This window comes from Sus scrofa, chromosome 8, assembly GCF_054392235.1.
Source record: "Sus scrofa isolate SSC_HxYL_T2T_F1_AM1 chromosome 8, Sscrofa_HxYL_maternal_Yorkshire_Landrace_v2.0, whole genome shotgun sequence".
Taxonomy (NCBI): domain Eukaryota; kingdom Metazoa; phylum Chordata; class Mammalia; order Artiodactyla; family Suidae; genus Sus; species Sus scrofa.
Genome location: NC_139390.1, coordinates 97,117,025 through 97,141,871, shown reverse-complemented (window position 1 = coordinate 97,141,871; position 24,847 = coordinate 97,117,025). Strand labels below are relative to the sequence as shown.

At 32.6% G+C, this 24,847-nt stretch overlaps 2 long non-coding RNA genes across 9 annotated transcripts in view; one reads left to right on the top strand and one right to left on the bottom strand.

Moving 5' to 3' along the window:
• LOC102163618 (uncharacterized) overlaps positions 1–2,449 on the bottom strand; it is a 501,092-nt gene extending 498,643 nt beyond the window's left edge. For all 3 annotated transcript variants that reach the window (XR_014812954.1, XR_014812955.1, XR_014812953.1), the window contains exon 1: positions 2,336–2,449. This is a non-coding gene — a long non-coding RNA (uncharacterized LOC102163618). The remainder of the gene's footprint in view (positions 1–2,335) is intronic.
• Positions 2,450–2,585: 136 nt separating this feature from the next.
• The window catches only part of LOC146400953 (uncharacterized), a 254,701-nt gene continuing 232,439 nt past the window's right edge, over positions 2,586–24,847 (top strand). For all 6 annotated transcript variants that reach the window (XR_014812973.1, XR_014812976.1, XR_014812974.1 and 3 more), the window contains exon 1: positions 2,586–2,953. This is a non-coding gene — a long non-coding RNA (uncharacterized LOC146400953). The remainder of the gene's footprint in view (positions 2,954–24,847) is intronic.

The window sequence follows — 24,847 nt, the reverse complement described above, 5'->3', positions numbered from 1 at the left end:
GACAAAATAAATTAAGGTAATGTTAAACAAAGTATACACTCTGTCATTCAGATGTGTTAAAATTCATATGTAATCATTTCCTATTGATTTCCAAATATTACTTTTGTTAGTGATACTATGAAATATCTTAGACCTGTATTTTTATGCACATTTTTATTTTTTGGAGAATTAGAGAGTATGCTAGTTTTTATGACTTTTGACAAAGATTTTGTAATTGCCCTCTGGGTTTTGTAATGTTTTAATTTACTAGAATAGTCAGCTTCAACATATGGCCTCATGTTTACAGATGCAAAAGAAATGGCATTTGTAGGTTCTATTATATCTGGGAAATCTTAGAGCGTATGTAAGTTGTCATTCCAAAGTTAGTATTTCCATGCATTTTTCATGTAACAATGATTCTCTATAAATAAAAAAAAAACTGTTTCTTTTCCCCACAAAAAGCTTTTTGTATAAGAAATTACAAATTGATATTGTATCTACATTTAATATTCTGTTCAAGATTATGAAACTTTAATGTATTTTAAAACATTCATCTGAGGATTAAGACTATAATCAGGAATTTAGAAAGCCAGATGCTCTTTCTGTACAGTAAGAATATAATTGACAGTTAACTTGGAAACTTGCACTTCTGCTAGATTGTTTTTTAAAATCTACAGTGATAATGAGGACAAGAGCAACAATGCCATTTACCTGTATTTGCAATATTACTAACAGAGAAGATGTAACAAGAATTTGAACACTTGGGGAAAAAAAAAAGATACGAACTTACTGGAGGAAATCTTTGCTAAGTGGCCTTCACTTAAAAAAAAAATCAATAAGAATTCTAAGTGAGAGTGCATGAAGAAAAGATTCTTGAACCATATCTTTAGGTCAGAATTAACATTATTTCTCTCTGTGCTGACACAGATAATTGGAAAAAATATTTCAACCAAAAGATCCCTGAAGTGGTGTCCTTTTCATTTTCTTTAGAAGACACTTATAAGACAGGTGCATCCACTGAAAATATCTACACATGCTAGATATTTTCTTACTAAAATGATAACTAACTATTCTAATGACAGATCCTTATTATCAGGAAAGCATCAGGTGAAATTCTAGGAGTTTTTAAAATCCTTATCCCAAACGAGAAGGAAATGATTTCATAGGGACATCTTCAAAGGACACTATAACAATTATCTACACTCTTCTTTCTCATCTTTCTGACATGTGTAATTACTCATTTCTGCATATATGAATATCATAATTACCTCAAAAATATCAATTTTATGCTTTCTGCAAATGCAAAACAAAATAATACAGTTTTATCAGGAAAATCTCAAATAAGTAGGTATCTGCTATTAATTTTCAAGATTAGTGACCAAGAATCAGCAAATAAAATAAAAATAAAACCAATCTCTTTAAAAGTAACAAAGTTGCTTCAACAGCAAAACAAAATACATGTATTTCAAACAAAAAATGTCACTCCCTGAAGTACAGTAGAAAATTGACAGAACACTGTAAACCAACTATAACAGGGAAAAAATAAAAATCATTTAAAAAATGTCACTCCTTGGAGTTCCCATCATGGCTCAGCAGAAATGAATCTGATTAGTACTCCTGAGGGTGCGGATTCAGTCCCTGGCCTTGCTCAGTGGGTGGGGGGATCCAGTGTTTCCCTAAGCTGTGGTGTAGATCATAGACGTGGCTCAGAGCTGGCATTGCTGTGCTGTGGTGTAGGCTGGCCCCTATAGCTCCTATTCAACCCCTAGCCTGGGAACTTCCCTATGCTGCCAGTGCAGCCCTAAAAAGCAAAAATTAAAATAATAAAATAAAAAAAATGTCACTCGTTTAGGAGGGACTAATAAACAAATCAATCTGCACAAGTCCCAATCAGACCACCCATCCTGAATCCATTGAACTGGACCCAGGCAACTGGAGGAAACTCACGCCCTCCCTAGTCCTTGGAATGTGTAGTCCACCTGTTTTCCCCTCATCAAAGCTGCTCAAGCCTTGAGATTAAGGCTAAAGAAGTAGAGACCATCTGGTTATACAGGAGATGCAGTGAAAGCCTTGGTAGAAACTTGTCAGATTCTGGAAGGTGAGTGCAGAGATCTCTCTTATCTAGAGGCCACTCAAGACAAGCCTCCCAAGTAGGGTCCCTTGCTTAAGAAACCTGCCCCCTACCAGTGTGGAGTGGCCCACCTCTTCCTTCAGTCTCGCCCTGTGCTCCCAGTCTGCAAGCGATTTTCACAGTATGTTGGGAAGCTCCTGAGGTTGTGACCCAACAACTGCTACCGGCAAAGCCCATTAACAATTCCCAGGAAATAAAAATAGAATCTGAGTAATAAAGTCTAACCTTCATTTCTCGGTTTGTGCTTAGTCTAGTTTCACTGGATCACAGGGTGCCGCACGCAGAGGCCTCCTCCCGGAATTTCAGACCGAGTTCCTAGTGCAAAATGGCTGGGCGGACGCCTCAGCTCCGGAGGAGGGGCGGTGTGGAGATGCCGCGCCTGCGCCCACGCCTGCACCCACGCCAGCCCCAGCAATCTGCAGCAAGCGTTACCCCCGAGTAATCTCGTGAGAATTCTGCTCCGTCCCTGCTGACAGAACTCTATAAAGCAGCCCTGCCCACAAACATGGGAGAGCCTGTTGCCTAAGGCAGGAGCTTGTACCTCTCCATTCTTTCATGGCAGAATAAAGCTCACCATTCTGTATGGAAATCCTGATGAAACATAATGGAGGGACTTTTCCTTAAAGAGCACATGGGCTCGTTTTCGCGTTTTGCCTTAAAAGACCACCACCTCAGAGCCCCTCATATGTTAGTTTGTTTGTGGATTCCTGGATCACAGAGATCGTGAAATTTCTGTCAGAACACCATGTGAGTGTAAAACAACACTTACACTTTCTCAGAGACGTTTTCCTCATCTACTGCTGAAGTTGAAGCAGGAAAGATTCTCCTCACCTGCTCTGCTAGGTAAGTAGATTTTTTTTTTTTTTTTTAATTCTTAAGCCTCTTCTTAAGATATATTTTTGGAGCTCTGACTTCATTCAGGAATCTCATTTCCAATTCACCATCATAAACAGGTCAAGTTCTTATCTTTTGTCTCCCTCTCGCTGTGCAAACCCCAAATTAAATTCTACCCAGCACTCTGAATTTCATTCCTTCTTATGACTGGCTTATGTGGTTTTCCTCAAACTTTTTTTTTAGCTCTAACATATGTGTAATGTGATATGGATTGCATCTTACCTAGAATATAGATGTTCTGTAGCAGGATACTTTTTCACACCACACACCTTTTTTTTTTTTTTTTTGGCTCCGATGCCTTTATTCCTTCTTAAATGCATCCTTCTCCTCCTAAAACATTTGTTCCAAAAGTCACTGGCTGCTGTTCACTAAACATGTCCATATCTCCACTTTTCTTTTTTTAATTTTATAGTAGCAGCACAAGATTTAAGGGGAGCTTCAGCAAGTCCTCTTATTCAGCAATAATTTCACCAGTTCATCAGTTCTATTTAATGTATTTGAAACTTCCATTTTATATCAGAAAACAAAATCAAAATGAGACAGATGTTTCTTCATCTTATTAAACAAATATTAGTCACAGAGGAAAAAAGCCACTTAGATCACAAAAGTGAGAATATAAGAATTTTCAAAAATAATTTATATTTCATTAGCCATCTCAGAAAGTTATTGCTAAAATAGTATATGGATATAAATTCTTCTCTCTGCCTTATAGAAAAAAGAGATGCCTACAAGACATTCTCAATTAATTTCCATATTTGATAGTCTATAAATGTAAGATGAATTGCTATAAAAAATGAAAGACATGGGTGAGCTCTTATATAAATGTATCAGTGATGGATTAAGCAAACCTAATGTGAAAATAAGACAACACCTCCAGACTTAGGGTATGCTGAATTGATTTATCAGGGAACTGCTAGAAATGCATATGAAAAATAAGTATATCTCAAAGAACTAAGTTGGAAGTTATTTTGTTTGAAAAATATTATTACACATAAGTGAAAAAGATTATTATCAATTTACAAAACTTTCAAGAATGAGCTTCAGAGAGAAAAAAGAAAGAAAGAAAGATGCCACAGCACTCAAGCCTTCCTTCACTTTTCAATCATAATTCCAAATGTCAAGGGTACCTATTCTCCCACTATTTAGTTTTATGTATGTATACTGTATATATTTCTATAACTATATATACATACATATATGTCTACACATGCATTTCTTTTTAGGGCCGCACAAGCAGCATATGGAAATTCCTGGGCTAGGGGTCGAATTGGAGCTACTGGCCTATGCTGGAGCCACTGCAACACAAGATCTAAGCCACCTCTGTGACCTATGCCACAGCTTGCAGTGACACCAGATGAGAAAGGCCAGGGAATGAACCTGAATCCTCATGAATACTAGTCAGATTCTTAACTGGCTGAGCCACAACGGGAACTCCGAAATAGTTCATATTCTTTAAGTGCATACATAAATGTAAACAGTAAATATAATATGTCCTTGAATAGTTATATAGATAGCTCTAAAAGCTATTTTGGCCTTTTAGTTTTAAAAGACCAACAACAAAGAAAAATAGAACAGAGGAGTGCAAGGTTACTATGTGGAAACAATATTATTTCTCTCAGTGGAATTCCTCTTCTGAAATTCATATGTTCTTACCCATCTCTGACTCATATCATTCAAAATTTCTCACTACTCTTTATAATATTTTACATCCAATTTTGTGTACAGTAATGTTACCAATGAAGTAATAGTTTCTGGAGTTAGGTTGTTATTACTTTCTTCTCCCTGCAATATCATCTCAGGTTTAAAGAGCTTAAAGGTAATGGCAGCATTAGCGGAAGGTGCGCCACCTCCCTAGCCTCTGATTGTGTCCTATGCTTCTCCTGTAAGTCTTTAGGGTGCCCTGTTGCCTCCTCCCCTGCAGAGGCCAATATGCCCTGCCTTGACCTCTGGTTGTAAGGTGCAAAATCTGCTCTCTCCTTGTTCCAATGCCAGATATTTCTTAAAAGCAGAGTACATTTTTAATTAACTCATAGATTTTCTGTTGTAATCGCTGTGGGGGGTTTGCTTATTTGTATTTTCTGTTACATTTATTCTACTTTCTAATACAGAGGTATCAGATATCTGTAGGTGGAAACACTGTTATCCCCCTTGATTTCTGTCTTCTCTCTGTTTGCATTTGTTCATAATTTCTCCTGAACTCTGCCTGACATTATAAAGCTGACCTCTAAATCTTATATACAAACTTCTGTTTCACCGATAATATTTTTACATTGATCTTTACTATGGACTTTGGCAACTTTGTATTTAGCTATAATATTTTCTTGTCTCAATATGAATGGCTGAGTTTCTGCTTCTAAATATTATATATATTGTGATGTTTTCACAATACATAAAATTACACAATAAGCATTGCATTGCGTGTGCGTGCACACACACACACACATATATTCATTATCTTTGCACAGAAATTATAGCTTTGTATAAAGTATAGAAAAACCAACAGATTTAAAAAAGATCCATTTGATAGGCTATGAATTGTCAGTTAATTTTATTTCTCAACTTATAAGTATATATGTTGCAGAATTCTGTTCTTCAAATCTAGAGTCTAGAAAACTATAGTTTGTGATGATTGTGGGAGGTAATATAGAGGAGATCAACTTAAACAGACTTTGTTGATTTTTACTAAGTCTTTGAAAAAATTGAAATTAGTGGACTTTGACTTTCTGTAAGGTATATGAAAACAACATAACTCCATGCTGCTATATTTTGTTACAGCTTGGAGTGATATTTCTATTTGTATTTTATTATCTACCTGTATTATTGGAAAGAGTATCCCTCTGGTCTTTAAAAGGCAATGTTAAATGAAGGTTTGTTCAAGAAAAGTACTTCTCTTGTTCTCTGGGAGTTCCCTGAATTTTTTGATTGAAAAAAATAATTCATCCAGGGTGCTTTTATTTGTTCAATAAAGATGTACTGCAATTTCCATTTATAAGCCTTTCTAAGTAAGTCAGGCCGGCTAAAGTCAGTGTATGGAAATATATTTGAAAATTACATTAGAAAAAGAAACAAGAAAAGGCTTTACAATTTTATATACAAAGACTTTTTATTTTGTCAGTAAAGTGTTTGTTTTAAGTAGGTCAATAATTTCATTTTTCATAGAAGGATTTACATACTTTTAAAAATTTTACTCTTTTTAAAAAATTATTTTCCAGAAGTTTGTATGTGTGTAGAATGTAATGTATCCTTTATCATATGACCTTGAATATTTTAAATCAGTGCTAAAATAATGCAATATTTGGAAGACTCCAATTCAATTTTTTTCTTATTTTCTCATTGCAGTAATGAAAATTCATGATTTTTGAAACATAAAATCATGTTTAGTCAAAAATATACTTCTGTTTACTGTAAAACTGTGAACAAAAATATAAATTTTCTATCCATGTTATTATTTGCATGATTAATTATGTAAGAAAAATAACTTTGGTATGAGAAAATGTACAAGTATACTGAGTTTATTTTCAAAAATACATTGCAAAATTCAATCAGTGACATTTTTCTCAGTATAATTTCTGAAGTCAAGTAGCAAAAAGCACATTACAGTATCTAAGGATTGAAGTTAAATCTTCACAAACAAATACTTTCTATTCTATGTGTGATTTATTAGTGAACAAAGACTGTTGGTACAAATTAAATTGCCATGTTAGACAATTTTGCCTATAATTATAATTTTAAGTTTTTTTTTTTCCCTACCATATATTTAAATCACTTTATTTCAGAGGACTAGCTAACATTAAGAAATACCCTCAGAAAAACTGGGCAAATATTTGTGGCTACATGTTTCTCCTCCTCCTTTTGAACTTTGTAATTCTTCATGATCCTTTTCCTACTCTGTGATCAAATCTTTGGTTTTATCTATTCAGATATTTAGTAAATCTACTTAATTTTGCTTGTATGAGGCAAGGATAAATAAGGGAAGTTAACAATGGCTCTTTATTATTAAACTGGGGTCCCAAATGGTGAGGAAAAATACTAATAATAAATCATATTTTTGTACCAAATAATGTATGAAACAATACTACATTGATTTGCCAATCTTATTCTTTTCTAAGATAGTTTAGCCTCATACTAACATGTATAATTTTATTGTATAAAAAAAACACTCTTTAAAGGTATTTTAGTTCATAAAGAGATTGATTAAAAAATAACCCATTATAATATTAAACTCTGAAATGGTGATAATATTTAAAGGGAGTATAGCAGAATATAATTTGATTATTAAATAATATTTCAGTATTTCACTTAAATAGCTACTAGTTTCAACTGCCACTGTTATAAATCAGACTTTTAACTTCACATTTTTGGAGTATGATGTAATAAATACCCAAAGGGCTGGCAAGACAGCAAAAGCATCAGTGTCAAGGAAAGATAAGAAGGCTTCGGTTCACAAGCATAATAAACTGCAGCAAATGCCAAAGCCTCCCTTGTGGTTTGTTTTATTAAACATGATGTAGAAGTTACAGAAAAGTTCTAAGTATACTACCAAAAAAGTACCTTATGTCCTTTATCCACATTTACATATTATTTACATTTTTAGTTTATTTGCTTTATCATACTTTTATCTATGTATCTATCTACCTATCATCTAGTTATACAACAATCAATAATAATAATATATATGTGAAGATTACGTCTAAACATTGAGGGTAATTTGTAGAAAATGTGACTCTTTAATGTGACTTTAAATATCTCTAAGTGTATATTCTAGGATGATAGTCTCATAAATAATCACAGAACAATTAACACCAGGAAACTGATATTGATACACCATTATTATCTAATCAGTAGTCCATCAAATGAGGTGAAATGCAGGTTTAAAGAAAGCCACAAAGCTAAAAAGTAATATGTAGGGAGACCTTAGATTATGAATATTTACAAACCAAATTATCTAATACCTATTATCATAAAGCATAGTATTTCAAGAAATAAGATTAATAAACAGAAACATAATAATTTTAATTCACTCTTCTCAGACAATAAGATCAAAAGAACAAGCACCAAGAATAAATATATAATATATACTTATATATGACATTATACATGATATATATAAAATATAAAATAAATACAGAAAATTTATAAGAATTTGTGAATAAAAGTGATTCCTTAAATGTGAATTCTGAGTCCTAAAATTCAGGAATCACTTTCTATTGAGTGTGCCTAAACTAAAACTGAATAAAAAAGAAATTCAAAAACACTGTACAAAGAGAAGAAATGAAACAGTTGCAATTCTCTAATAATGAACAAAAAGAAAAAGTTTTCATTTTGATTAGGTCCCATTGGTTTATTTTTGTTTTTATTTCTATTGCCTTGGGAGAATGACCTAAGAAAACATTTGTACATTTATGTCAGAGAATGGTTTGCCTATGTTCTCTTCTAGGAGTTTTATGGTGTCTTGTCTTATGTTTAAATCTTCAAGCCATTTTCAGTTTAGTTTTGTTCATGGCATGAGGGTGTGTTCTAGTTTCATTGATTTACATGCAGCTTCCAGTTTTCCCAGCACCACTTGCTGAAAAGACTATCTCATTTTATATGCTTGCCTCCTTTGTCTAAAACTAATTGACCATAGGTGTCTGGGTTTGTTTCTGGGTTCTCTAATCTGTTCGTTGGTCTGTATGTCTGTTTTTGTACCAGCACCAACCACACTGACTTGATTACTGTAGCTTTGTAATATTGTCTGAAGTTTGGGAGAGTTATTTCTCCTGCTTGCCTCCCCCCACCCCCAGGATTGCTTTGACAATTCTGGTTCCATATAAATTTTTGGATTGTTTGTTCTAGTTCTATGAAAAATTTCATGGGTTATTTGATAGGGATTGGATTAAATATGTAAATTGCTTTGGATAGTATGGCCATTTTAATAATATTAATTTTTCCAGTCCAGGAGCATGGAATATCTTCATTTCTTTGAATCCTCTTTAATTTCCTTGACTAATGTTTTACAGTTCTCAGTGTATATGTCTTTCACCTCCTTGGTCAGGTTTCTTCCTAGGTGTGTAATTTTAGGGAATGCAGTTTTAAAAAGTATTGTATTTTATGTTCCTTTTCTAATATTTCATTATTAGTATATAGAAATACAACTGACTTCTGAATGTTAATCTTGTATCCTTCTACTTTGCTGAATTCATTGACCAGTTCAAGTAATTTTTGTGGGGAACCCCTAAGGTTTTCTCTATATAGAATCATGTCATCTGCATACAGGGACAATTTTACCTCTTCTCTTCCAATCTGCATAATTTTTATTTCATTTCTTTTTTTGCACAGGAAAGGAAACAATTTTAAAAAATGTAAAGATAACTTGCAGAATGGGAGAAAATAGTTGCAAATGATACAAATGATAAGGGCTTAATCTCTAAAATATACAAACACCTCATACAACTCAACAACAACAAAAAACAAAAACCCAATTGAATAATGGGCAGAAGGCCTAAATTGACATTTCTCCAAAGAAGACCCACACATGGCCAGCAGGCATATGAAAAAATGCAAATCAAAACTACTATGAGGTACCACCTTACACTATTCAGAATGGTCATCATTAACAAGTCAACAAATAACAAATGGTGAAGAGAGTGTGGAGAAAAGAGAACTCTCCAACACCATTGGTGGGAATGTAAATTGGTACAACCACTGTGGAAAACATTATGGAGGTACCTCAGCACACTGAATATAAAACTACCATATGATCCAGCAGTCCTACTCCTAGGCATATATCCAGACAAAACTTTCATTCAAAAATACACGTGCACCCCTATGTTCATAGCAGCACTATTCACAACGACCAAGACATGGAAACAACTTAAATGTTCATTGACACATGAGTGGATTAAGAAGATGTGCTATGTATACACAATGGAATACTATTCGGCCATAAAAAAAGAATAAAATAATGCCATTTGCAGCTGCATGGATGGAACTAGAAATTTTGTTTTACTAAAGTGAAGTAACTCAGAAAGATAAAGACAAATACTATGTGATATCACTTATGTGGGGAATCTAAAATATGGCATGAACCTATCTACAAATAGAAACAGACTCAGACATGAAGAACAGACTTGTGGTTGCCAAGGGGTGGGGAGGGAGTGGGGTAGACTGAGAGTTTGGGGTTTTTAGATGCAAATTATTACATTTAGAGTGGATAAGCAAAGAGGTCCTGCTCTAGAGCACAGGGAACTATATCCAATCTCTTGTACTAGAACATGATGGAAGATAATATGAGAAAAGGTATATCTATACGTATGACTGGGTCACTATACTATACAACAGAAATTGACAGAACATTGTAAATCAGCTATAGTTTAATAAAAATAAAAATGAAAAAGAATATTATTTAAGTATATAAAATATTGACGGTAACATGACAAAAATTACACAATAAAATCTCCACACCAATTTTAATTATGAATTAGACAAAATTTTAAAATAAAATGTCAACTAATAGAACCCAAAAATAATAAAGAATAACACACTATCACAGCAGTTTATTCCTAAAACTAATTATCATTAAATATTAGAAGGTATTCATATAATTTATAACATTAACACATATAGGATAAAATCATTATTTTGTACGTATGTGCTGAAATAGCATTCAATAAAATTTATATCTCTATCATAAACTGCAAATTTTAGGCTATATTTTTCTCCCACACATATCACCATCTGTGTCTCTTTTTTAAAAATTTTATTGGGGTGTAGTTGATTTATAATGTTGTATTAGTTACATATAAAACAATGTGAATCAGTTATACATATACATATATCCATTATCTTTTCTCATATATGTTATACAGACTATTGTGTACATTTACCTGTGCTATATAGTAGGTCCTTTTTAGTTATCTACTCTACATGTGGTAGTATGTATTCCCATCCTTCTAATTTATCCCTTGTCCCCAAGTTTTCCTCTATTTTAATAATGTTTGATTTTGTTCATTTCTGTTTTATAAGTTCTATTGTATCATTTTTATTAGATTCCACATATGTGATATCATATGGTATTTGTCTTTCTCTGTCTGACTTACTTCACTCAGTATGATTATCTCTATGTCTATCTATCCATGTGCTGCAAATGGCATTATTTCATTATTTTTTATAGCTGAATAATATTTCATTGTGTGTATGTGTTGCATCTTTATCCATTCCTCTGTTGATGGACATTTAGGTTGCTTCCACATCTTGGCTATTGTAAATAGTGCTACAGTGAACTTTGGGATGCAGGTATATTTTAAAATTATGGTATTATCTGGACATATGCCCAGGGGTGGGATTGCTGGATTTTGTGGTCACTTGATATTTCATGTTTGAAGAAACTTCCATACTGTTCTCCATAGTGGTTGCACCACTTTCCATTCCCAAAATTTTAGGAGAGTTACCTTTTCCCTACACTCTCCAGCATTTATTTTTTGCAGAATTTTGATGATGGCCATTCTTACTGATGTGAAGTAATACCACATTTTAGTTTTGATTTGCATTTTTCCAGTAATTAATGATGTTGAGCATCCGTTCATGGTGGTTTTTCATTGTTTTACCAACTTATTTAGCATTGCTACGTGATGAGTCACTGAAAAAATAGAACAATATATTTTTTTAACCATTTACAACTAGACCTTTAATCCATTTTGTGTTGACTTTTTCAATATAGTGTAAGATCGAGTCCAAATTCAGAACATGACTTGCGAATGTCTAGTTTTGCTAACATCATCTGTTCAAGAGAGGGTTCTTTCCTTATTGTGTATTCTTGGCACCCATGTGGAAAGTTATTCGATTGTATATATGAGGCTTTATTCCTGGGATTTCTATTTTGTTCCATTGGTCTGTATATATGTCTCTTTTCCAGTACCATACTGTTTTAATTTTGGTAGTTTTGTAATATATTTGAAATCAGGAAATGAGATGTCTCCAGATTTGGTCTTCTTTTTCAAAATTGCTGTGGCTATTCTGGGGCTTTTGTAGTTCACAGTAATTTTGAGATTTTTTTTTTCCCTACATCTATAACTAAGGACATCGGGGTTTTGATGGCATTCACATTGAATCTGTAGATCACTTAATGTCCTAGCATGCTTGGGCTGCTATAACAAAATACCACAAATTGAGTGGCTGATAAATAACAGAAATTTATTTCTCACAGTTCTGGAGTCTAGAAGTTCAATGATTGTGCCATATGGTCCAATTCTTGTGATGGCTCTCATCTCATCAGGCTGCTGACTTTTATATCAAAAATTTCTTGTGCCATTTTTATAAGGGCATTAATTCCATTCATGATGGTTCGGCCTTTATAACATAATAACCTCTCCAAAGCCCCCTACTATCACTTTATGGTTCCAAAATATGAATTTTGAGGGGACACAAACATTTAGACCACAGAACTTGCTAAACAAAGTCTAAGGTGGACAGAATAAAAGTTTGTGTCCAAATATGTAAATGGCAGAAGCACATATCAATGTAATTATTTATTTAATACATAAATATTTATTGTCTGCATACAAAAATATCTCTTGATCTTCTATACATATTTCTTACTTTGAGGGAAGATCTACAATTAATTTGAATAGCCCTTCTGCTTTATTTATTTATTTATTTTTTGGAATGTACCCAAAATTGCACTATCATGACTAATTAAACTGAATTCAAATTTTCAAGAGCCTCTTAATAGAACTGGCTGTCACACAAATACTATGATATATCAAATGTTTGAAAGACTCAAAGTCAATATGACCATTCACTTCTTTTTTCCTTCTGTTAATTTTTTTATCCCTAAGCAACAAGATTTTTTTAGAGGTACTTTAATGGAAAACATGAGCCTTCATTGTATAGGTGCAGTGGTTCTCAAATTGATTCATGTTAAATTTTGTTCAAAAGTAATATTTTGCCACTGATAAAATTCAAAAAAGTCAAAATAAAGTGTTTATAGTCTTTGTTTTCTAGAGATCATCTCTGATTCTTTTCCTCAAAACAGGATTATTTTTCAGCAGTATTTTGATATCAAAATTGTTTTAAAAATGTCTCTAAAAAATCTTCCTTTATTAATTCATAATGTATTTGAACTGTAACATATTTTAGCTCTTTTTATTTTTTTTCTTTTCCTTCCTGTCTATTTATGACATATTAAAATTATAACGGAATAACCATCATTTAGGCATACAAAAATGGAGTTGAGTGGCATTATATATTGGGTCTCAGATATGTATCTGCCCACTGAAAACCTGAATTTTCTTTGAACTGTAGGATACCACCAACTGTATTCAGAATCACACCTGCCAGCTGCAACCATTTGGTCTCAAGATCTCCCTCTGGAACAATGCGATCATTTTGGGCCCTGAATGATTCTTACTTAACAAGCATCGTTACTTTTTGCCAGCTCCAATTATAATTCTTGATAAAAATCCATATAACTAACTGTAAAATTGTGTTTTTTGCCATTTTACAACCCCCCTTCCACTTGTGTAGTCCAATAGAACACAATTCAAGTACTTCTTGAATCCAGCCAACCTCAAATAAATATCTTTTAATTTTAATCAGGTCTCCTTTTCTAAAATTTTGTTTGACATTTATATTGTTTCCCCACCTAAATTTTAAGCCTTTGGAAGCCAAAACTGTACTTATACTTTTCTAGATTGCCCAATTCATGGAATGGGCACTCATTAAATTCAATATTAATTTAGAGATGGTCAAATATCATTCCATCAAAATTAAATATAAATAAGAAATCACATCACCTTCTGATGTTAGAATGTTCTGATCTGAGCTTCAAAACTTTAACAAATTTTCATATATTAAAATATCAAGAATATATTTATCAAGTTGCTTTATTAAATTCAAAATGAGAATGAAGCAACTTCTTAAATTCCTTAAAAAAATCAGCTATCAAGTAGTATTTTTTTATTACTAATATTTCCTTTCAAAGAAGACTTTCTAAATCTGTAATATCTCGGTTTTCCCCTTCTGGGATTCTTCCCATCTCATGAGTTGACATTTATAAATAATTATACTTGTTCTCAGCTGGAAGTTTACTAAGCCTTTTTAAAAAATATTTAATTTTTTAAACTTTTTAAAAATTAAGATATAGTTGATTTGCAATATTGTGTCAATTTCTGTTGTACAGTAAAGTGACCCAGTCATATATAAATATATATATTCATCATGGCCTATCCCAAGACATTGGATATAGCATGATACAATAGGACCTCGTTGCTTATCCATTCTAAATGTAATAGTTTGCATCTATTGGAAGTTTCCTGAGCCTTTGATATCTAACTAGCAACTGAAAGAAGAGAAAGAGAACTTGTCAGCTCACTTGTATTTCAACCACATTGTCTGTCTGTAGTCATTAAAGTATTCTTTGTGGCTTCACCACCATATTTATTTATTTCACCCAAGAAAGTTAATCCTAGAATAACTTCTATGTGCTTTGAACTCAGTAATTTTTTGTTTTTGAAACATAATGTACAAGTATAAAATGTATTTACTTTTTATTGATAATGGCTATACTAAGTTAAATAGCACAATATTAAACATGTTAATTATCATTATTTAAAATAGCAAAAAAACAAATAATTTTTCAAAATTTCATATTTTAAGGATTTTGTAAATTTGGAGTAATTTCCTATCCCCAACTTAGAAATTCGTTTTACTTACATTAAAAAATACCTTTCAAAAAAAAAAAACATAATCACTTATCTGTATATAGAGGAAGTAAACAGATGCTTACCCCTAGACTTTCATAAATTTCCTCAAGATGGCTTAGCCTATGCAAATCTTTGTTTATTATCTCCTGAGTAAGCTAAGAAGCAAGTTCCCTAGCTTAAAACAAATGCAAGGTTATCTCACCGAGAAACCATTTTCTGACCATAAAGGAATTTCTCAGTATTTACATCAGAAAAAATTTTGAGAATGTGAACAACTATACTAATATCTCAGTGAGAAATATTTTTTAAAAAGCTATAACAACAACAAAAAAAAGTGAATAATATTTTACCAGTTTTTGGATTGTACGTTGAATTTCTCCAGTTATGATATAAAAATCTGAGAGACACTTCCTGCTCTAATGGAACAAGCTAATCAAACTGTCCCAGAAAGATGCAAATAGTTAGCTCTTGTCTTTAAAGGTAAAGATCACAAGATATTTCATATCAGTAATAAATTAGCTATTGGGATCACTAGAATAAACAAAAAATTTAAAACAAAGTAAAAAATATGTTTTCACAACCCTTGTATTTTTCTAAAATCTTGCATTTTGCCTTATCATTCTTGGTTACTCAATTAGTCAGTCTCAATGACACAGTATATACGAACTCATTAAATGTTTTGTGGAGATAAGAGTACATTAATGAGTTCCATATGATAATTCTTGCCATTTTTTATGGCCAGTGGGCTGCCCTTGTCCTACCATGGCTTACTGAAGTGCTTCTAATGTGTTGGAAATACGATCAGTTTTAATTTTTTGTAACATTACCAAACAGCAAAATTATGGTAGTACATAGTACCAAAGAAGTTAATTGTGAAGTAACTTTTCAAGAAATTTCTTTCCACAGTTTTTTGCTAGACACATTGTATCGTATCTCAACCTTGATCATTATTAGTATCACTTAATGAATGAAGCATGTGCTTATATGCATATATTATATATGCACTAGTCACTAATTTTATTAAATAGCAATCCTCAAAAATAGTATTCACAAAAAGGCAATTTTACATAAGGTCTTTTACACCAGAAGCAACTTAATCATTAAATAGTACATAGATTAGTTTCCATTACTGATCTAGAAAATATTTAACGATATGACTAAATATCTCACCTAGAAATGTCTTGCAATAATAGCTATACATTTAATCTTGTGGAATTGTGATAGATAGATATATATATAAATTTAAAAGTTGTTTTTCACCATCAAGAAATTATTCAAGAATAATGAGAGGAACTTACAAAATTCTGGAGGAAGCAAAAATATGCAAATGAATTAGCGGAAGTTTTTTTTAAGCCAGATTGACATGAACATGCTAATGACTGTGTTCTGTCTACGAGAGATTTCATTATAATTTACTTCCTCAATTTGGATGCTTGTAAGCCAAGAGAGCTATAACACTTTGGTTTAATGATGCAAGCTCTGTAAGCAATCTTTCCAGGTTTGTCCCCCACATCTTCCACATATTAATTTTGTACATATGTACAAGTTACCTAAGTTTTCTGTGACTCAACAAAATGAACCAATAGAATTGGTCCTAATGTATGCAATAATATAAGATTCCACCTAAAACAAATCAAATACATTTCATTTAAATAATGTTTTTCCTGATTTAACCTATTCTTGTTTTTTTTGCTTATTATAGAGGATAATATATTGTTACTGATAAATGTAGACAGACTAGGATAATAAAAGGAAAGAAACTAATTTTGTTTTTAGAAATTGTGAGGTATACCTCAAAAAATACATTTCTTTGCCCTTCCAAAAAACTATTGGATAGATATTAATAATAATTTAAATATTAAAGTATCTCAGCTACTATTTACTGAGCTCTTAATTTGTGTTTAACTTTACTAAGTATTTGCATATTACTATAAGAAGTACCTACAACAAAACTATTAGGTAGGAATTTTTATTCACATTTTAAATGTAAGAAAACTGTGCTTCAAAGAGTTTATATTTTTTGCTCATAAGGCATGAATCAAAGATCCCAAGCCTTTTTGTTGAGATCTCAAACACTCCCATCTTAAACACCATGTGCTTTTGAAGAAAATTGGGTTAATTGTCTTGTTCAAAAGTGAACAGCTTTGACAGTTACTGAGTTAGAGCTAATATTCTTTGGCTCACATATGGTGATTAAGTATATAATTTCACAGAAAAATGAAAACAACCAATTCTCATATATTTCTATAAAATAAAACTAGGTGATACAATACTGAAAGGAAACATGAATATTATTTAAATACAAAACATTATTTTTTGATTTATCTCTTCTAATCTTGGATAATCTTATCTAGCATGCCTGGGCTTTGGATACATAATCTAGTTCTTCCATGTGTTTCTCCAGAAGATTTAGATTAGGAAGTCTCTTCTTACAGTTGTTTCTTGGAACTTTTATTTTTAAATTTTATTTATTTATTTATTTAGTCTTTTGTCCTTTTAGGGCCACACCTGCAGCATACGGAGGTTCACAGGCTAGGGGTCTAATTGAAGCTGTTGCTGCCAGCCTACGCCACAGCCACAGCAATACCAGATCTGACCGCATCTGTGACCTAAACCACAGCTCACAGCAACGCCAGATCCTTAACCCTCTGAGCGAGGCCAGGGATCAAACCCACATCCTCATGATTCCTAGTCGGATTTGTTTTCGCTGTGCTACAATGGGAACTCCCTTGGAACTTTTAGATGCACTGATGGAACTTCCTTATTTTTCATAGCTAATAGAGATCCTCCTCCCCCTCTCTGTAGTTAGGACTATAATTAGAGAAGAAATTTCTTTCTGCCATAATAATGCAGTTGTCAAAGAAGTCCAATCTCGTGCTAAATCCATATCTTAAAAGAGGGTGAGCTAATGCTCTTACCTTCTGCACAAGTGGGAAAAGTATTGAGTTGGAGAGGGTAGACTGAGTGTTTTTTTTTTTTGTTTGTTTGTTTGTTTTGAGGTATTTCTCAACTCATTGCGTAGCATTGACTTTGAGGTGTTCATTGTTGGACTTGTTGTTGTAAAGCTTTCCAAAGGGAAATCATTTACTATTTTGATAGCATACTATAAGTCAACCATCAACCCAAGTTCTCAGACTCCAGTTACTCCATTTCTGAATCCATGTGTTCAACACCAAAGAGCTTGGAGACTAAATTTTTAAAGACATCTCTCTCTTCCCCCTAAAATAACTGTAATAGATAGAAGATTTTTAAGAAAATTCTTACTAAATTTTGTTCCAATGTTAAAATAAATGATTTGATTTTCCCATTATCCTAGCGCCTTATTTTCCTACAGGTGCTTAAACACACATTCTAACTGCTGAACAGCCTGTGCTATAGGAGAAAAATGATCAGACAATTATGAAGTTATGCCAAGGAACTCTGGACAATTCTGTGAAAGAAGTCCAGGAATATTGTTGGCCACATGCCACATTATAATACTTCCTTTGTCTATTAATGCATGGCCTTGCTAAACTGTCAGCAACAGAGCAGGATAAAATAAAATTAATATTGTTCCATTCTCATGGGATCACTTATGTAAGTTATAACAGGCGAAGTGAAAAAACGATAAAATCTCTTGTCTTAAATCTCACGCTGTCATGAGAAGTTCTTTAGGCTTTCTATGTTATAATATCTTATTACAATAAGGAAAGTAAGGCCTTCATTTCCAATATTATGATATATGGGAGACTTGAAATGACTCTCCCTTTGACGACTAAAAGATTTAAAAGAAATGTACTTTTAAATAAGCTAGCAAAATATTAAATAATTGTTAGACAAACTAATAAAATAAGTAAATCAGTGAAGTTGAGAACTAAGAAAGATAAGCAGCTTACTTATCTCTGAGGGTACTGGTAAAATCAGTGAAATTGAAATTTGGTGTTTACATCTCACAGGGCATGAAAAAAAGGAGATAGAACTTTGAGGCTAGGTGCAAAGTCTAATAGGAGTTCTACCTCTGGTAAATGTATGATTCCAAATGACCTTTCTGACAATACATAATAAAACTGCCCCCTGCCTAGGAAGAGAGCAAGAAAAATTAATTATCATAAATTTAAGTGCCGAGTGATGAGTATCATACTTTGCTTAGATTTGGGCATTAAAACATGCCCAAATCACAACATTAAGGTGGTCCAATGAACTTCAATCTGATAATTAAATTCAGTAAATTAAAATACAAAATCTCTTCGAAGCAAAGCTTTTTTGGATCTGAAGCAAATTCAAAACCTCTTTGTACCACAGAAACATCTATAAATTAAGCAAATACTAAAATAATAGATTCAGCCATATTGGGAGAAGCAGTCTGCCATGGGCTTGAGCATCCGTGTGCATAATTTTGAGTGTGCCAGGGGACATGACTTACATGTCTCCTTATACTAAGAAGTTTTTGTAGATACATAAGCAGCTAGGAAGGTGAAGACAACCACAGCAGAACTTGTTTGTAGCTTCTTAATTCCTGGAGGTGAGAATGTGGGGAAGAGACTGGGCTGGATTGTCTGCTATTTATAGGATGTTTGCTGCTTTCTCAAAAAGTGTTAAGCCCTTGGCCTTGGGTATGGATCAGTAATGCAAACCACTGAGTGTGCCGACATTATCTTGTCCTAAGTAATGTTACCCTGAAGAAGTTAGGACTTAAAAACAGAAAAAATGATGATACCCCAAGTTAATGCTATTGATAAGAGTATTAAATCATCCTTTTTTCTTATAACAAGTCTTTTTCCAGTATCCATAAAAATGTGACAGGAAAAAAATAATTGTGATAGGTGAATTCGTTAGATTGCAAATAAGGTAAAATCCCAGGTCCCTTCATAGTTCTCGGTAGTCATGTTCATGCCGCTTAGAAGAGGTGAAATAGATTTTTAAATAATCTCAATTGTTGTACCAACGGCACATTGTGATGGTAACAGGTCTTCCAATATAGTCCAATCAATTATGTGTCTTCCTGCACACCCATCTCATTCCTTCAATTAAGAAATTGAGTTTTGACTCAGTGGAAACGAATCTGGCTATCATGCATGAGGATGCAGGTTCAATCCCTGGCCTTGCTAAGTGGGTTAAGGATCTGGCATTGCTGTGAGCTGTGGTATAGGTCACAGATGTGGCTCAGATCCCATATTGCTGTGGCTGTGGTGTAGGCCAGCAGCTGTAGCTCCCATTTGACCTCTAGCCTGGGAACTTAAATATGCTGTTAGTATGGCCCTAAAAAGACAGAAAATTTAAAAAGTTGAGTTTTAATTTAGGTTATTTCAGTAACTGTCTTGATGACTGAAAGCAAATTTAATTTTAGTTAACTCCAAGGAAGGCATTCAGAAGTTCTGTCAACTTTCAGATCCTTGCTGTAGGAAAGCAACCACTAAGTTCTGGGGAAGCTATAGTGATAGACTTAACCTGAAAGAGAATTGAGGCATGAAGCCTCCACTGAGCCAGACCATGCATATAAGTGAGTCACCTGGACTGGTTTCTACCAGGTTTTACTGATCCCAGTTTGACTGCCCCATTGACAGTACTTAGTGCCAAGAAGTCACTAATCCAACCATTTCCCTAAAAAATCTTATATAAAGTTATATCTATTCCTATAGCATTGTAATTAAAGATAACAAGATAACAAAATATCACTATAATTGATATGTTTATATTTAATAAACTATTTGAAGACAGTTTTAGAATGATAGAAAAAAATCTGAAGTAGAGTTTCCATATCCACCCTCTTTACATCATAGATTTTGTCCTATTGATAACATCTTGCCTTACATTTGTAGCAGTGGATGAATTGATAATACATTATTACTAACTAAAGATCACAGTATGTTTTACAATTATATAAATTTTGACAAATGTATAATGTAATGTATGTACCATTACAGTGTCATTTACAATTGTTTCACTGCCGAAAGACCCTTGTGCTCCACTTACTTATCTCCCACCCTTCTGAAGCCTTGGCAATTGCTAGTGTTTTTTGTTTGTTTGTTTTTGTTTTTTTACTGTTTCTAGAGTTTTGCCTTTACGGATTTTCATTAGTTGAAATCAAGAGTATGTACCCTTTTCAGACTGGCTTCTTTCACTTTGTAATATGCATGTACTTTTTCCTTCATATCTTCTCATGGTTTGATAGTTTACTTCTGTTTATCACAAAAGAATAATATACTGTATAAATATTTATCCATTCACTTATTAAAAGGCATTTTGGTAGTTTCCAAATTTTGCAATTATGAATAAGGCTACTATAAACATTTGTGCAGGTCACTGCATAAATATTTTTAAACTCATCTGAATAGATATCTAGTAGTGTTAATCCTGGATTTTATGGTAAGTGTGTGCCTAGATTTGTAAGAAATATCCCAAACAATTTTCCAAATTGGCTGTACCATTTTTTTCATTACCACCAGGAATGAATGAGAATTTCTGAAAATTGTCATCCAAATCTGAAAAGAGTCATCTTGGAGAAATATAATAAAGATGAGAAATTCTAGGAATGGGCCTATGTTTATGGGGAAAAGAGAAGGGTAAAAACAACACACAACTCAAGACCAAGCCCTGCATTAGGTAGTGACTTAAATTAGAAAGAGGAGCATTGCTGTTGCTGTGGCTCTGGTGTAGGCTGGTGGCTACAGCTCTAATTAAACCCCTAGCCTGGGAACCTCCATATGCTGCACATGCAGCCCTAGAAAAAAGCCAAAAAAAAAAAAAAAAAAAAAGAGGAGCATTGCATTTTGAGAATATGTAAAACCAATTTTAGCAGTGTTGTTATAGAAATAAAACGTATTAAGTAAATCTTATTATATCAATATCTTGGCATAGCAATGTAGAGTCACATTGTTATCATTCTTTGAAATTACCAGGATTCAAGTGCTCAGAGCTTAACAAAAAATAATTCCTATAGGAATTCCCATTGTGGCTCAGAGGGTTAAGAAATTGACTAGTATTCATGAGGATGCAGGTTCAATTCCTGGCCTTGCTCAGTGAGTTAAGGATCTGATGTTGCCATGAGCTGCAGCGTAAGAAGGCAAATGTGGCTTGGGTATGGTATTGCTGTGGCTTTGGTATAGGCCTGCAGCTGCAGCTCTGACTCAACCCCGAGCCTAGGAACTTCCATATGCCACAGTTGGGACCCACCCCCCCCCAAAAAAAATAGTTCTATATAGTTCAGATATCTTTTTTCCTGGGGCTAGGAAATTATTACCAAGATAAAGTGAAGTAATAGTCTGATTTATTTTTACCTTTAGATTATAAAAAAATAAACTTATACTTTATAATAAGCAATTCATATATGTTACCTGTAAGAGTATAAGAGTAAAGGTTGTTTATGTTTGCATGTAATGACTGTTAATGAATGCACATAGAAAACAGTCTATTGGTACAGTGAACCATTAATTAGTTTACCATTAATTGAAAACCTTGTAAATTGAAAGCACTTGGTTTACCTCCAAAAATATGAAAATATAGGAAAATAATTTCTTTAGGTAATATCTATCTTTGATGTATTTCTTTGTTAGATTATTCTACTTTTGATATCTTTTGAACCACTAAATTAATTATTCTAAAATTTATAATTTCAGTATAAAAGTAGGTATAGTAAATAGATTAGTCTCATTTGTACTCATTAAGGCAATTTTTAACAGTATATTTTATTTATGCTTCTAAGATAGCAGTTTATTACTACTGATAATGAAATGCCAAAATTAAGTAGTATATAGAAAATGATGGCAGAAGAATTTAAATTCACAATTGGAAGGTAAAGGAGCAAAATTTTTAAATTAAAGTTTTTAGTATTTTTAAAATTTATCTCAGTTTTCATCTTTTAGTGAGTTTCAATTTCATGTGATATCTGTTGAAATAATTAGATTTACAGAGGTGATATGTTGTCACTTTTTATAGTTATATTGAAATATATTCCAGTAAGAGACTGAATCCAGCTAAGCATTAAAATGCTGAACCAGATGAACTATTTGGTTCTCAGAATAAATAATAGTTCATAGATCATTTATTACAATTTCAGCATGGCAGATAGAAATTAAAATGATTTCAAACTAAGCAGTACCTTGAAAGACTTAGAAAAATTATTAGCACTATGTATTGCCAGAGGAGCAGAAAAAAAGAGAATGGTGAATTCAATACAATTTTATAAGTATAATTGTCATAAGCTAGTACAGTAAAGGTTTATGAAAAAGAAGCATTTACTGGTTTTCCTTTATATTTTATTATTGAGAATAATATTTAACATTACATCATAAATTCACATAATACCAACAGAAATTGACACATGGTATTTTTCTCCCATTTAAAAAATATACCTGTATTTCTTTCCTTTATTAAGAACCTGAAACTGCTAAAATAATAGCTTGCCCACAAATAATCCAATGGGTACTCTACAAAATTCAGAGGCTCCTTTTTATAGTAATATTCTTGGAAATATATTCCTTTTCCCCTGCTCCCTACCTACCTTTCAAAAATCATTCTGTCATTTTTTCAACATTTGGTGCACAATAATTGCTACTTTATAAAAACAATGTTGAATAAATGAAAACATAAATTCAGCACCTGTTGATAGAGGATGATTAATGTGGAAAAGCACATGTAAACTACATAATAGAAATAAGCAGGTTTAGAATTAAGTAAGATTGGCAATCTCCAGACATCCCTCCCACCCATTTCATTTCTCCTGAGCCTTTAGTCACTTGGCAAAATTTTCTCAGAGAGAAACTACCACCTCTCATGCCTGGACTATTCCAGGTGCCTTCTCCCTGTTCTACCTACAATATTTTGTTTTTAGAGGTGCAGACAGCATCATATATTTTCAAAGCCAAAAATATGTTCAATAAAAATTGTAAGATTTCATGATAAAATTATGCTAGTATTTTCAAAAGATGGATCCATTATTTCCCTTGAGGATAGATAATTATGAATTATCCACAGTTTCAATCTTTTCAAATACTCAATTTAATCTTCATTGAAATGTAAAGTTCCTCCTGTTTTGTTTAGAAAATATAAAATACTTTGTTCTTCCATGTTTCCATTTCCTTAAATTTTGAGAGCTGAGTTTATCAAGTTCTGCTCCTCTATCTTGGATCCTAACAAGTTAGCTAGAGAAAATGTCTTTTGGTAGTTAGCTTATACAGAATTCCAGAACTTTTTCTTTCAGTATCCTGTTTTACACTAACATATACATTTATATTTCATTTTAATTTAATCTTTATACAAAATTCAAAAAAATGCTTTCCTGGAATATAGTCATTGTATAATTTATTTCTTCATGAATTGTCAACACTTATATGAAGAAATATTATACCCCTAATTTCTTTGAAATATGCGTATTTTCATATTCCATTATATACCTTGATTACCTTGGGAATTCAATATCAATTATCTCTCTAAAGTTCTAAGTTCACATGGTGTAATTTTAATGTTTATCAATGCATGGATTGATGAATCTTCACTGAATTACATTTGCTTGTTCCAATCCAATATGAAGACCAATAAACTCATAATTTTGTAGTACCAGTAGCTAGTCTCCTTAACTCAAACTATTTAATACAATGTAAGTGTATATAGTATTTCTAGAGCATCTCTTTCTTTAAATCATTCTGTCAATTAAATAAGTCCATGTTGCCTAACTAGTCAACTAGTCAGTAGTACCACATAAAAATGTTCTGTACATGCTCACCCTTCTTTAATGCTCCTCTACTTAGGTAAATTTATCTTAAACTTTAAGATTCAAATTGCACCCATCTCGTCCATTTATTATGTATATCATAAGCATGATGGTAAATTTTTCCTAGTATAAGAAAATTGAAAAGTAATTATATTTACATATTAGCATTCCAATCTCTTTTTTACTTGTAGGCATTTTTTTTTGCATTTGTGTACCTCTTTGCCCATTCTTTCATATGCCTAAATCCTTCTCATCTTTTAAGATAGAGTTTATGAATTATTTTCCATTCCAATTAGATTTGCTAACTTCTCTTTAGACTTCCAAACTATTCTATGGATATTTCTTTGTCTGTTTTTATAGACATGATCTATTAATTGGTTTATCTTTCCATCTAGAATGTTTCCTAACTACTGAGTACATGGTACTGTTTATTGTTATTATATTAAGCCTGCTACTCCATATGCATCAAACAAA